Source organism: Grampus griseus (genome assembly GCF_964374135.1).
Source record: "Grampus griseus genome assembly, chromosome: 2".
NCBI lineage: Eukaryota > Metazoa > Chordata > Mammalia > Artiodactyla > Delphinidae > Grampus > Grampus griseus.
In genome coordinates this window covers 30,351,052-30,366,697 of record NC_139018.1, presented here as the reverse complement: position 1 = coordinate 30,366,697, position 15,646 = coordinate 30,351,052, and the positions used below count along the sequence as shown (strand labels likewise).

Genomic DNA, 15,646 nt, shown 5'->3' with positions numbered 1-15,646 from the left:
CTTATTGTTTGCTTGATTCTGCTTGGCTAGATCCACCTGAGATCCATGGTATAGTGAGGTCCTCGTCCCAGTTTGTAATTATACGTCCATGTTTGTCTCTCCCACTAGGCTGTGGCTTTTTTTATTTAAACCATAATTTTATCCTGCCCCCACCATGAGGCAACACTCATAGTAAATGCTTGAGAGAAATTGGTTTCCTTAGCCAGAAGTTGCCCAGCCTACAGAGCTATGCATCTGTCATACAGCAGTGGACTGACCTTAGAAGAATTAGCACATGTAAAGCCTTTTGTAGCTCAAAGACTTTAACAAGAATTAGGTGGTGTCACTCCCATTTTACAGATGAAGAAACTGAAGCTGAAGAAGAGATTCAGCCACTTGCCCTAGGTCAGGTAGTTTTTGAGTTATTAAAACCAAGATTTAAATCCAGATCTTATCCGACCCTAAGATCCCAAGTCTCTCTGATATATCACAAGGTCAGGGATGAACAGAAACCCTTCCCTTGAGTTCATTTCAGTTGTTTTGGAGAGAAATAGAAATAAACAGAAAATGAACAAAGGATGTTCAGTGACAGTTTAGGAAAATAATGCACGGAATTTTATAAGTCAGATTGGGTAGCAAATAGATGATGAAGACAGTAAGTACAGTCCAGTTCAGAGAGAGAACATTGTATAATCAGACCTGGAAGAGAGGCTTTGGGAAATAGGCAGAAATTTCATAGGTGAAGAGAGGGGATAATAGCAATCTTTTCAGATAAGAGGTGTTAATAATAATAATAATTAAACCAATTATTGTTTGCTTTCAGAGTAAAAACTAATGTAAAAACTTCATCATCAGAGTCATCCCAGACCAGCGTAGCTAAAATAATTAACTCCTGCCTCAACAGTGCTCTGTATTGCCTTATCTGCTCCAGTTTTCTTCAGAGCTTTATCACCATGACATTGCACTATATGTTTTTATTTGTATTTTGTCTGTCTCTGTCCGCTAACATGTACACTCCCTGAGAGCAGGGACTCTGTTTTATTCCCTCCTGTAGCTTCAACATCTGTCAGTTTCTGATTCATAGTAATTGCTTGAGAGCTGTTTGTGAAATGAATGAAGGAAGGGAAAAGCCTTAGAAAATGGGTTGCACACTCAAACACAGAGCCAGTTAGGTAAAGCAGATGAGTGAAACAAGTGAGGTTTCTTTTTTTTTTTTAACATCTTTATTGGAGTCAGGTTTCTTTCACAGTGGTAACTTAAGTTGTATTTTTCCATCAAAACCATGCTCTGTTTGTGTGTAAAACATGTAGAAAGTTTTTACTCTCAGAAAGAAATGTGTTTATCCCCAGCTTCTTGAAACATGGGGCCCTCTGCCCCATTTTTGAAAGAGACATGGGTACCAAATAACACTTTCTTTTTTTCTAAAAGCCAAACAGCCACCCATGTGTGACGATGAATGGCATCTGGTGCTGGACCTCAGGGTTGGGAAGCATTAGGAGCAGGTAAGGACTGTGTTAAAGCAAAGGGTATGTTCTGCTCAGAAAGCTGTTGTCATCCATTTTTAATCCATTTTAGTCATTAGCAACTAATTCCAATTAGAAAAATATTACAGGATCTACAATGCCCAATCCAAACAAAACGCTGGTTTGAGCTGGCAGTGTTTTTTCTTCTTGTGACCTCTGTAGAAGAAAGACAACAACTTTAAAAACAGTATACTGTGTATATTTCCCTGGAGCCACTATGTAAGTGCTAGAGCATTTAGATTCCAAACCTAGCAGGAAGCTACCGTTATATTATTTTGCTGACCATACATCCTAAAACAAAGACTGATTCAGCAGCTGGTCAGAATAGAAAGGATGCATTCACAAAAGATACATTTATTGATTATACTGGAGTTTGTTTTTAAGGGGTAGGCACTTTTAACTTTCAGAATGGCAGGTGGTTTAGGGACTTGGCTGCTGGTTCCTGCCTGTAGCCAGGGGTTTGTGACGTTAGACAAAGCAGCTTAATGCTGTTGATCTGTGCTCTCCCCAGGTGCAGAATAGGGCTGAGAAACTGTGATTGCTTCACAGGCATTCCTGTAAGAGAGAGTATTCCTGGAAATCTGAGGTTTAGTCACTCTTTTTTTTTTTTGCTGTATGCGGGCCTCTCACTGTTGTGGCCTTTCCCATTGCGGAGCACAGGCTCAGCGACCATGGCTCATGGGCCCAGCTGCTCTGCGGCATGTGGGATCTTCCCGGACCGGGGCACGAACCCGTGTCCCCTGCATCGGCAGGTGGACTCTCAACCACTGCGCCACCAGGGAAGCCCTTAGTCACTCTTAGTTTGGGGGTGGGGGAGGATGGGGGAAGGGGAGGGGGTGTTCCTACCCCAGGCGACAGTTAGTCTAAGGTCTCTGCTCCTTGTTCGTGATGACAGTGGTCCCACTACTGAAGGCCCTTTTCTAGATGATGATTAATCAGATATGGCTTCTGTTTTCAAGAAGTTTAAAATTCTGTTGAGGGGAAAAAGATGGAGAAACAGAATGTGGTAAGACAGGCATGTATACATGGAATGAGGGAGGGATTACTTCCCACTGGGAGATTTCACTGAAGAGGTTGAATGGATGAATTGGATGTTGGAGGACCTGCAGAGTTGGGGATCTGCAGAGATGGGGCAGGGGACAGAGGTGGTCAAAGTGTGCTTGAGGCATTTCAGTGTAAGTAAAAGGATAGAAGTGACAAAGTGTGCAAAGGATTTTTAATACCTCTCTACCGAGAGTCAGGTCCTCAAAGACCTTTCAGGCAGGGAAGTTCATTTTGAAGAACTTAGAATTTAAGGGGAAACAGGGATGGGGCAATCTAAATTTATGTTTACTGAAAGTAAAATGAGAAAACAAAGTAGATTGAGTGACATTTTCCTCACCTTATGTTGATAATAGAGGGTATGTCACAATGAATTTCTAGTTACTTCTTACTGTTATTCAGGAGATTGCTCCCTTGCAGTGAAATGCTTGTAACTGGTTTTGCTTTATTATAGTCAATGAACAATTCCCATGCGAATGGGCATTTTTCCCCACGATGTCAGGATCTCTGTCCAAATGTTCAATGCCTTTTAGACTTTCAGACTGAGAGGTTGACCACTGACTCCCAGATCTTCCTATGGCTTAAGGTTAAAGTGGATACATCTTGGGCTAAACTTTATTTAACTTGCTTGGCATGGCCGATTAGGAAGTTCTCCGATGTCTCACCCCAACGCATAGGGTATTTCACTTCATGCCAAAGCATATGCTGTTAATTCTAGGTTTTCGTTTCTTTGGCTTCCTTTAGCTTTCAAAAGCTTCTCTGCAAAAACCACTTCTTCAGCCTGCCATCTGCCATACTCCCCCACTTAAAAAAAATCCATTTCGAATCCCCAGTTTCTTATATTTTCTAATTGTCCTTAACAGGAATGACCAGTTGGCTATCAAAAGTGTGTTTGGAAGTAGGTTGTTTTAAGTTGAACTTTACTTATTGGTAATTCTTAGTTGCGGAATGTTTCCTGTGGTTGAGATTGGTCATGTTGTTGGTTATATGAAGATGAATAGTGATTGATAAGACTAGAAATGCAAATTGGGGCCAGTCTGTTGAAGGGATTAAATGCCACATATATATGATGAAGGTGATGATGTTAATGGTGATTCAGAGCTCTCTTGGATGTAGACAAAAAACAAAACGACTGCACTAAAACAAAATTCAAACCAACTCAAGCAAAAAAGGAATTTATCTGACTAATATATCTGGGAATTCAGGCATGGCTGGATCCAGGGACTTAAATGATATCATCAGCACTTCTTACACCTCATCATCTTGATATCCTTCTTCTGTGACACTAGAAAAAAAGAAGATGGTCATTAATCTCCCTGCCCTCATATCCTTTCAGCCTAATCCCTCACAGGGAATGGGCCTTCTTTCTTCCAGTATTCTTATCTCAGTCTCAAGGAAGGACCCTGATTGGTCCTGGTTAGAATCACATATCTATCTTGGTCCAATCAGTGTGCCCAGTGATTTGGCATATTCTGCTGAGGACAGTTTACAAGCCCATCTTTCTGTATCAGAAGAAGTAAATTTAACAGCAAATATATATACATATATATACACACATATATATGTGTATATCTATACACACATATATATGTGTGTATATATATGTAAATACACACACATATATATGTATACATACACACACACACACACACACACACACACACACACATACACTGGGCAAGAAGATACAGTAACTGCCTCAATCTTCTAACCTGGCTGGAAGACTTTGGATTTTATTTGCTGGGGAGTAGAAAGTTATTAAGAGCAAGTGCAGAGTATTTCAACTACTCTTTGGAAGTTCTGAGATATTTTGTGAGTTGGAAGACTTTCAATACCCAAAATAAAGCTTTTGGATAATGTGAAGCATTCCTTCAGTTGTGTGTTTCTAATCTTGTTTCACTTCTATACCAGCTCTCTCGTTCAGTGATTATTGCTCCTGGTCTACGCCTACACACAAACATTGGGGTAAGTGTGTATGTATATAGTGGTGACAGATACAACCTCTGGCTCCTCCACCATCCCTGCAACTGTATCTCTGCAATTACATCACTTTTTCTTTTTTTACATCTTTATTGGAGTATAATTGCTTTACAATGGTGTGTTAGTTTCTGCTTTATAAAAAAGTGAATCAGTTATACATATACATATGTTCCCATATCTCTTGCGTGTCCCTCCCTCCCACCCTCCCCATTCCACCCCTCCAGGCGGTCACAAAGCACGGAGCTGATCTCCCTGCGCGGGCCTCTCACTGTTGTGGCCTCTCCCATTGTGGAGCACAGGCTCCAGACGTGCAGGCTCAGCGGCCATGGCTCACGGACCCAGCCGCTCCGCGGCATGTGGGATCTCCCCGGACCGGGGTACAAACCCGTGTCCCCTGCATCAGCAGGTGGACCCTCAACCACTGCGCCACCAGGGAAGCCCTACATCACGTTTTCATGGCTGTACCTGAGATGGCTCAAGTGCCACCATGAGAATCAGAGATACTCTGTCCTATATCCTTTTCCCAGAATATTGGCACTCTTTCCAGAAAAGTACACAACTCATTGCTCACTGAATTTTCAAAGAGTAAATACATCTATATTGTCACTCCTAGGTTAAGTAAGAGAATATTTATTACCATTCCCCCAGAAACTACTCCCAGTGGGACTACATACCCCCCTTTCCCCAGTGGTGACCACTAACCAGATTTCTAACACCATAGCACTCTCATTTTTGAAATATGTGAAATATCTATGGAATTACACTTAATGTATGTACTCTCTTTTTTGTGGCTTCTTATGCACAGTACTGTTTGAGAGATTTATTCGTGATGTGGTATGTAGCCATGGTTTACCTTTGCTCTGTATAGCAGCCCACTCTGCAACATTTCACAAACGGTTTATTCATCTACTGTTGATGGGCATTCGGGACATTGCCAGTTTAGGGCTACTGTGAATAATACGGCTGTAATGTTTTCTAGTGTGTTTTTTGGTGCACGTATGAATGTGTTTCTGTTTAGTATGCGCCTACGACTGGATTGCTGGGACATGGGGACATAATGTTCAACTTTAGGAGGGCCTTACAAAGAGATTTCCTAAGTGGTTGTACCAGTTTATACTCCTATCATCAGTTTATGAGTGTTTCAGTTTCTCCACATACTTGTCAACACTTGGGATTGTCAAATGTTTGAATTTTAGCCATTATGGTGGGTGGGTGGTGGTGCCTCATTGTGGTTTCAGTTTGCTCTGGTGACTAATGATTATTGTGCCTTGCTAGTAATTTTTTGTTGCTTTTACTTAATCTTTTGTGTTCCCTCTTCAAGTTTATTGCCTATTTTTCTGTTGGATTATCTATCTTATTGATTTGGAGGGTTTTTTTTAAAACAAATTCTGAATACAAATATTTTTACCGGTTATTTGTATTTGAAGTGTCTTTTCCTATTTTGTGGCTTTCCACTTGACTCTCTTTTGATGAATAGGAGATCTTACTTTTAATAATCCAATTTATCAGTTTCTTCCTTTATGGTTATTGTTTTCTGTGCCTGCTTAAGAAAGTTTTGCCTACCCTAAGGGTCATGAAGCTATTTTCCCACTTTAATTTATCGAAGCCCTGTTGTTTTGCCTTTTATCTTTAGGCAAAAAATCTATGGCGTAAGAAAAAGATCTACTTTGCTTTCCGTAAGTATATCCAGTTAACCCAGCACTACATATTGAAAAGTCTCTTCTTTTCCACCGCTCTGAAATGCCATCTTTGTTATAAGTCAGGTGATCATTTATACATGGATCGTGGATCTCTCTCTGCTTTCTAGCCCCTTCCATTGTTCTATTTGTCTACTCTTATATCACACTCTTAACTAATATGGCTTAATAATAAATCTTGATATCCATTAGTATGTCTCCTCCAGCTTTGTTGTTATTTTAAGAATAGTTTGGTTATTCTTAGCCATTTGCATTATTTTAAATTATTTAAATTTTAAAATCATCTTTTGATGGGATTTTTTTTCTTTTTTTTTTTTTTTTTTTTGCGGTACGTGGGCCTCTCACTGATGTGGCCTCTCCCGTTGCAGAGCACAGGCTCCGGACGCACAGGTTCAGTGGCCATGGCTCACGGGCCCAGCTGCTCTGCGGCATGTGGGATCTTCCCGGACCGGGGCACGAACCCATGTCCCGTGCACGGGCAGGCGGACTCTCAACCACTGCGCCACCACGGAAGCCCTTTTGATGGGATTTTGATTGCATTAAATCCCTAACCCAAACTGGGAGAAAATTAATGTCTTTAGAATGTTGACTGTTTCAATGTATTAATATGGTAATCCCTTCATTTATTTAGAGCTTTCATTTCTGTTAGTATTTTGTATCTCTCTATGTTGTAAATGTATCACACATTTTTCTTTAGATGTATTCCCAGTTTTTGAAGATATTTGATGCTATTATAAATGGTATCTTTTAAAAACATCATTTTCTGATTGCTTGTTGTGGGTATATAGAAATGCAATTGGTTTATATATATTGACCTTGTATCCAGTGACTTTGCTAAATTCACCTGTTAATCCTAACAGGTCTGATAGGTAGATTATTATGGCTTTTCCATGTACACAATCCAATTACCTGCAAAAAAAAGTTTTTACTTTTTCCTTTGCAGTCATTGTGCCTTTTATTTCTTTTTCTTGCCTGTTGCATTGGCTGAGACCTCTAATATAATGGTGAATAGAAGTGGTCATAGTGGGCATCATTGTCTCATTCTTAATGTCAGTGGGAAAGCTTCCAGAGTCACTGTATGTGTTTTTAAAATACCCCTTATCAAATTAAGCAAGTTCCCTTACATTCAAAATTTGCTCAGAGTATTTTCATGAGTGGATGTTGGATTTGAGAAGATACCTTAAAGCAATGTTTCATGGAATGTCTGTTCTCCTCTGCACTTCCCTTTTCTCCATGTGTCCTCATTGCCTTGGGAGCACTTCTTTTAAAATTTTATCCAACTTTTCTAGTTGTTCTCAGGGGTTGGATATGGTACATTCTAAGTTGAACTATTTTTGTCTTCTATCTACATAATATGAGTAAAATCATACCCTCAGGAACCTATTCAGTTGTTATTTCTTTACCTATATTGCTCCTGCCTGGTGAGCTTTATGAATAGATCTTTCTTTTGTCAAGTGTTGCTATCTCCAGAAGGGGAAAAACCTACTACTGCAACTTCACACGTATGCACTGTAGAGTCATAAAAGAGCTGGACCCCGTATTTAAGTGCCCAGTTTTAAAGATACTGATTTTTACCTGTGCTTACAATTAAAAGAAGAAGAAAGAAAAAAACAAAATCCCAAGGAATAAAACTGACATTCTTAAAAAAAAAGCCAATCCAAGTACTTTTCATCTTGGTCCCCTGGGAACATGCCGTCCTCTTCATCTCTTAGTCATCCCATATTCTTGTGCATAGAAACTGGCAAAGCTTCCCTATCACTCCTATTTCTCCTGTAGCAGTCATGCCACCTTTCATGTGAAATAAGAGAATAATAAAATGTTAATTCTGCAGTCCCCAGAGTCAGTAATATTAGTCACTATTAGTCAGTAGTATTAGACACTGTGATCTTAGAATCCATACTTATGTAAGTCCTCTAATGTGAGAGGACAGGCACTTGGGATACGAAGACCTGCATTTTCATGCTGCTTCGTTACTGACCAGGAAGATGACATGCTAGGGTAACTCTATCTCCCAGGCCGTGGTTTCAGCCTCTGAAAACTTAAGTGATTGGGCGTGTTCAGGGAACAGAAAAAATTTTGTGTAAAGGATCAAAGAGTAAGTGCTTTGAGCTTTGTGGGCCGCATGGTCTCTGCTGCAGCTACTCAGCTCTGCCCTTGTAGTACAAAAGCAGCCAAGGCAATAAGGAAACAGATGGGCGTTTATAGAACTTTGTTTATGGGCCGAGAACTTCGATTTCTATACAGTTTTCATGTGTCATAAAATATTATTCTTCTTTTAACGTTTTTTTTTTTTTTTTTTTGCGGTACGCGGGCCTCTCACTGTTGTGGCCTCTCCCGTTGCGGAGCACAGGCTCCGGACGCGCAGGCTCAGCGGCCATGGCTCACGGGCCCAGCCGCTCCGCGGCATGTGGGATTTTCCCAGACCGGGGCACGAACCCGTGTCCCCTGCATCGGCAGGCGGACTCTCAACCACTGCGCCACCAGGGAAACCCGGGAAACCCTCTTTTAACTTTTTTCAACCATCTGAAAAGGTAAAAATCATTCTTAGCTAACAGACCACACAAAAACAGGCACGGGTCGGGGTGGAGAGGGGGAATGGGGAGTTAGTGTTTAATGGTGACAGAGTTTCACTTTAGGAAGGTGAAAAACTCGGGAGATGGATGGTGGTGAGAGTTGCACAACAATGTGGATGTACTTAGTGCCACTGAACTGTACAGTTAAATATGGTTAAAGTAGTATGTTTTATATTATGTGACTTTTACCACAATAAAAAAACATTTAAAAGAAAAACAGGCAGCAGGCTAGGTTTGTCCCAAGGGCCCTACTTTGCCAACCCTTGAACTAGCTGATTGTCAAGGGTTATTTTAGAGCTCTGTGTTAGGCATTGATGTGCTAATCTTTTTAAAAATATTTTTTTTCTGTCCCACGAACACTGTTCAGAAGAATCTTATTCCTTTCTCTTAGATCAATTTAGAATAAGAAAATAAAAGGTTTTATTTCCCTTTATTTCTTCCCTGACATTTGCTGTTTCATTTGGTACATCTAAGTTTCTGACCTATATGATTTTCCTCTGCCTGAAGAACTCCTAGCATTTCTTGCAGGCAAGTCAGTTAGTGATGAACTCACTCAGTATTGATCTGAGAAAATTTAGTTTTCCTTCACTTTCGAAGGATCATTTCACTAGATGTAGAATTCCAGGTTGGTGTTTTTTTTCTTTCAACATTTTAAGTATTTAGAAACTAACACACCATTGTAAAGCAATTATACTCCAATAGAGATGTTTAAAAAAACCCAACATTTTAAGTATTTGACTGTACTCTCATTTGTATGATTTCTGGTGAGAAGCCCCCTGTAGTTCTTATCCTTGTTTTTACATAGTTAAGGTTTTTCTTCTGGTTTCTTTCAAGATTTTCTCTTTGATTTTCTGCACTTTGAATACAATATGTCTAGGTGTAGTGATCTGTTTTGTTCTGTTTTAATGTATACTGATTGGTGGTGTCTGATCTTTCTGGATCCGTGTTTTGGTGTATGTCATTAACTTTGGAAAATTCTCAGTCATTATTCCTACAAATATTTCTTCTTCTCCTTTCTCTTTCTTTTCCTTCTGGTACTCCAATTACACTTAATGCCTTTTGATATGTACCATAGTCTTTGGATGTTCTGTTCCATTAAAAATTTTTTTCTCCCTTTTTTTCAGTTTGGGAAGTTTCTATTGACCTCAAGCTCACTGAATTTTTCCGTGGCCATTTGGAGTCCACCAATGAGTCCACTGAGGCATTCTTCATTTGTTACAGTGTTTTTGACTTTTAGCATTTCCTTTTTAAGGATTTTTTTTTTGAAAAAAGAGTTTCTATCTCTGCTTTCATTACCATCTATTTTTTCCATTAGAACCTTCAACATATTTAATCACAGTTATTTTAAATTTCCTATCTGATAATTTCAAAATCTGTGTCGTATCTTGTTTTCATGACTGCTTGTCTCTTCAGATTGTGTTTTTTCCTTGCCTGTTAGCATGGCTCATGATTTTTTGCTGAAAGCCAAACACAATGTATCTGGTAATAGGAACTGAAGTAACCAGGCCTTTCACGTGAGGTTTTATTTAATTTGGCCAGGAGTTGGGCTGTGCTCAATGTTTGTTGTAGTTGTAAGTGCGAGAAGCTTCAGATTCCCCTGGTGTTCTTGCTTATGCCTTCTCTCTTACATTAAGCTTTCCCTATGTGCTCTTCAGAGACAGTGTCTTGGAGGTCTTTGAGCTGTAATCCACTGTTATTATACCAGAGCCTGTCGGTGTGGTGGGAGGGTGTAGATGAGGAACAATGTTCTATCACCTTCCAATTAAGGGCAAAAGTGGAGCGACTTCCCTTCTGCAAATGCAGCAGCACTTCCCCTACTGCAGTGGAAGGAAGACCAAGAACATGGTGGTTTAGGTGAGGGTGTCTCAAGATGAGAGACTTGCCTTCTGCTGCCTTCCATTTCTTCCACAGATTTTGAAGTGAGCCCATCAACTGAGACCGTGTGTGAAGCTTAAACGAGAAGTTATGAGAGAGCCAACTCGGAAGGGGAGAGAGCAAGCTTGACAGGAAAACCTTTTAGGTTCCGTGGGCAGTGTTGACGAACTAACTAATTTACTTATTTATTTATTCATTTATTTATGGCTAACTCATTTAAAGTTGGCACTCATGAATTTAAAATGCAGCTTGTCAGCCTGGTGTGAGTGATTTCCTCCCCACCCCAAAGCATTCACCTGCTCGGATGTGAGCTTGGATATCGTATGGCAGAGAGTCGGGTTCCCTCGGTGTTGGAGATTTGTCAGGAAATATGACACAGAAATGGGGAGGTGAGGAAGTTGAGGATATTTGCGAAGGACTGATGAGGCGTGATTATAACGATGGAGCCAGGGGGAGAGGAAAGTGAAGGCAGAGTGAGGCGCAGTAATGAGTAGTACCAAAGGTGTGGTTGAAATGAATTGAATATTTGTAGAGAATGTTCAGTAAGTGATCTGGAAAGAGGGGCAGTGGACAGAGTGCACCTTCTCAGCTTGTGTTGGGATTTGAGGTGGTACAGTCCCCAGCGATGGCAAGGTTCAGCATGTGGCTATGCAAGGTGGTAGCTGAGGAGGAGGGATGGAGGAAAAGGGTTCAGATGAGGAAAGAAAAGGGTGGAGAAACCAGCTCTGGCTCTAATGTTAAAGTCACTGAGGTTGACCAAGGGATGGAGAAAACCTCTGAGACTTCGAACCTGGAATCTTTAGGAAATGAAAAGGCTTAACAGGAGAGAGGTAGGAAATAGCAGTGAGAATGGGTAGACAGTGGCATGGCCAGATGGTCTGAATGTCATGAGGGCAGGGGTTTGTGTAGGAAGACAGGAGGGAAAGCAGTGGAGAACCAGGGGCATGCTTGCTTTACTTCTTGCTCTTGAGATAGGTGGGGTGAAGACAGGTAGGTTTCAGGGAGGGGATGTCTTTGGGGCAAGCCAGGGTTCCAGGAAGGTCACAGAAGTTCGGAGTTCAGAGAGGAGGTGGAAGGACGTAGTGGGCGTGCTGTTTACAGAAGAAGAATTCAGAAGGCAGAAGGAGTCAGTGAGGAGCTGGCGGGCTCTACGTGTCCAGAGCTGTGTGGAGTTCAAAGCCCCTGGTAAGAGAGGATTCCTAGTGGACCTGAACTTCAAGCAGCAACTGCACTAATAGAACAGTGAGGCACATCACACAGCCAAGCACATCCTGGTATGTGAAGAACTTTCCACTTCTCCCTCCCAGCTGAATTATTTTTAGGACTTTTGTTTAATAGAAGGATTGCAAAAATAATTTTCTTTACAAGTAGCTTTGGTAGATTAGTTTGTTTAGGCTGTCAGGCAGCCAAGCAACTTAGGGAAGCTTGTATTTATTCATATGTCTTCAGGTAGGATTGGTATGGGGATGTCAGCTTCACCGATACACTAGCAAGAAGAAGGAAAGACCCATTAATTAGTTGAGAACCTACTATGTACCAGTTGTACTATGTACCAGAAGTACCTGCTACTGAGTATGCTATAATTAGTCTCTAGGTGCAAAATACTGTATATTTAAGTATATACTGAAATTTGTATATTTACAAAATTTTGTTTTAACTACTGTGTATCAGTGATTCCACTGGAGACCAAGCTGCCCTACTGGAAACTCTGTGGGTATTGCCGTCAGTCCTGGATTTGAATTCTAGATTCTTGGCTGACAAGCTGTTCTATTGATACTTTGGGCAAGTGACCTATGCTCTCAAGCTTCAGTTTTCTCATCTGTAGCGTGGGAGTGATAACCTCCACCTGTTAGAGTTTCTGTCATCGTCTGGGTGATTCTAATGAGCAGGCAAGGCGGAGAACCACTGGTACAGGGGATGAGTATTTGTTCCATTTTATGGATGAGGAAACCAAGGCTCGGAGAGGCTAAATAAGCATAGCAATGTGCTGTTCATGGTCACACAGCTCTTAAGTGGCATGGCCGGGACTGACAGCCGGTTCTCAGGACCTCAGGACCCAGGCTTTATCCATCACAGTGACTTTCTGGCCAAATTCAAGGGAAGCTAAAGGAGCCCCCCCCTTCAGTGTGGCTGCCCAGACTGTCGGCAGCACGGGGTGGGATGAAGGGATCAGGCGAAGAGAAGGCAGGCTCCATGGAATCTAGGTCACTAGTTCCCAAACCTGACCGTTCTTCCAAATCGCCTGGGGAACGTTTCATTTAGAAATCTCCACGGACCATCCTGGGCCTACTGGATCAGGATTTCTGGAGCGTGGGAACCAAGAACATGTATCTTTATAATCTGGCCCCCTCTCCAGTGATTCTGAGTCTCCTAGTCTGGTTCAGGTCCTTGGACCAGCTTTTGGGAACCCCTGAGTTCTAACTGAAGTCCAAAACTGATCAAGAGATTGCAGTCTAGTAAAATACTGGGTGCCTGGCATTGCCAGCAGCATTGCCCCTAGGGGCTGAGCTCCAGTGCCTTGCTTTCAGGTCTTTGGTGCATTACTTGAAACACACTTGAGCTGTCATGGAGCATCTGAACTTTGAGTATATAGGAGACGTCAAGTTGGCAGACTCTGCAGTAATAGAAAGAGTTATTTGTTCTTTAGAGCTATTGCTCTTCTTTCTTCCCTCTTGAGGTTCCTGCCCACTCAGTCAGATTAGAGCTGTATAAACAAGCTTGTACTACTGAGCTAGCACACAATCTGTAAATTTTCTTTTTTTTCTGAAGTACTTAACATTGCTGATGTCAGAAAAAAAATCCACTGGGTTTTAATGGGCTGAGGCAAACTATGTGAATTGGATATAACACGGAGGGGAGGAAATAGCACCAACAGAAATTCTTATGTGGCAGCATAAATATTCAGACTATATTACAAGCAGGGTTTGGTTGCCTCTCCTGAAAGGTATTTCCCTGAATCGGGTTTCAAGGGCTGGATGCTAGAAGTGGCGAGCATGATGTGTAGGGCTTCTTGCTGTGTGTGATGCTGGTTTTAGTGGCGTTGTAGTGTAACTGTAGTGGTCTGCTGCTTAGTTGTGTATCAGGGTCACCCGAGAAGCTTGTGAAACTGCTAATGGCTCCATCTCAGATGCACGGAGTCAGAATACCTGAGGAGGAAGAAGTCTTTCTCCAGTGATTCTGATGTCAGTGGCCTGGAAATTTCACTTGGCCAAACACTGGCCAAAAATAAGACTGCTGGTCAGTTGCAACAATTCATTCAGTGCCAAGGAAATTCGTGTGACTTGTTTTATTCCCTCTTCAAAAGCAACCTTGCAAAGTAGAGGGTTCTCTGCTTCCAGGTGAAGAGCTGGAAGCTTAGGGTGGAGGAATCAATTACCAAAGGCCACACAGCAGCCTTGGTGTGGCCAGAGCTGAGATGTGATTCCTGGTCTGACTTCAAAGCCCCTCCCTTTTCCACATCATCGAGGTCCTTCCCACCTGCCCTGCTCAGCATCATTATCTGCTGGACCCTAGGCTTTGCTTGCTGAGGGGCTGGCATTACAAATGAAAACAGCTGGCATTTGTTGTAACCGAAGCTACAAATGCAATGTAAGTTTGGAGTGAATTGCAGTCCTGACTTTCAAAAGATTTACTAATCAGAGTCATAGATGCTCAATTGTTCTGTTATTCACAGGGTCCCTCCTCACTATACTTTCTACCCTCCCACATATTCCTTCTGATCTAAATTGCTCGTGGATTCCAAAAGTGGATTCCTGAGTTCAGGGCTGGTCCGTGTCAATAAACCCTGGGGGAAATCTTCATGTGTGATTCTATCCCTAGGTCTTTGTTGATAAAGAGCCTTCTTTGCTGAGCAGTTTTAATGGCTCGTTAACCAGATGAGTGTTCTAGACGGAGTACACTGTATCTTAGTGAAATCTTATCAGTTCTGTCATTCATTAAAAATATTAAGAATCTGCCTACCAGTGCAGGAGACACTGGTTCAAGCCCTGGTCCGGAAAGATCCCACATGCTGTGGTGCAGCTAAGCCCACAGCTACTGAGCCCGTGCGCCACAACTATTGAAGCCTATGCGCCTACAGCCCATGCTGTGCAACAAGAGAAGCTACCGCAATGAGAAACTTGCACACCACAGCGAAGAGCAGCCCCCGCTCGCCGCAACTAGAGAAAGCCTGCACACAGCAACAAAGACCCAACGCAGCCAAAAATAAATAAATAAATAAATAAATTAAAAAAAAAGTTTGAGTACCTTCTAGGTGCCAGGAATAGAGGAGTAAACCCAACTGACAAAGACTCTGCCCAGACAGAACTGGCTCTCTAGCAGCGGAGGTCCCTGATAAACAAGTGAGCAAAGTCATATGAATTCAGCTAGGTGCAAATCCCTGTTATTTCACTCTCCTCATTTGACTGTCTTCCACTTAATCTCCTTGAGATCAGATCATCGTCATGTGTTTTTCCTCCCGGGTGTCTACCACTTCTGCGGCTTCAGATGTTCATACCTGTGTTGGGACGCAGGCTGGAAGGGCCTCTTCTGCCTCCCCCTCCTGTTCATCCTTCTGCTTTGATGGTAGTTGCCGCCTCTTCCTGCTCTGTGCTATCATAACTGAGCACCCACATATTACAGAGTCCTGCATTTTTGGACATGTGTCACCCCTCCTGGACTCTGAACATTTTAAGGAGAGACGATCTGTGTCTGATTTATCTTTATGTCTCCAGCACAAAGCATGGGATTCTCAGTGTTTGCTCCAAGATTAAACGTTGAGTCCCGCGGCACCTAGTGGTGGGTGGTAGTATTACAGGAATTGCTCCATGGGGAGGGATGCTGAGTTTGGGAGGGGATGCTCTAGCTTAGCAGTTTGGTGATTCTTTGAGAAGTTCGGCATGAACATCGTCATGATTAGAGGAGAAGAGCTAGCGTATAAGGAGTGATGATGGAAGAGAGGTGGCATGGAACATTCTGGTGAGTCTCTGAAGAAAAGTTA

At 42.0% G+C, this 15,646-nt stretch overlaps 1 protein-coding gene across 1 annotated transcript in view; it reads left to right on the top strand.

Moving 5' to 3' along the window:
* RGS6 (regulator of G protein signaling 6) overlaps positions 1–15,646 on the top strand; it is a 574,818-nt gene that overhangs the window by 5,233 nt on the left and 553,939 nt on the right. The window lies entirely within an intron of this gene.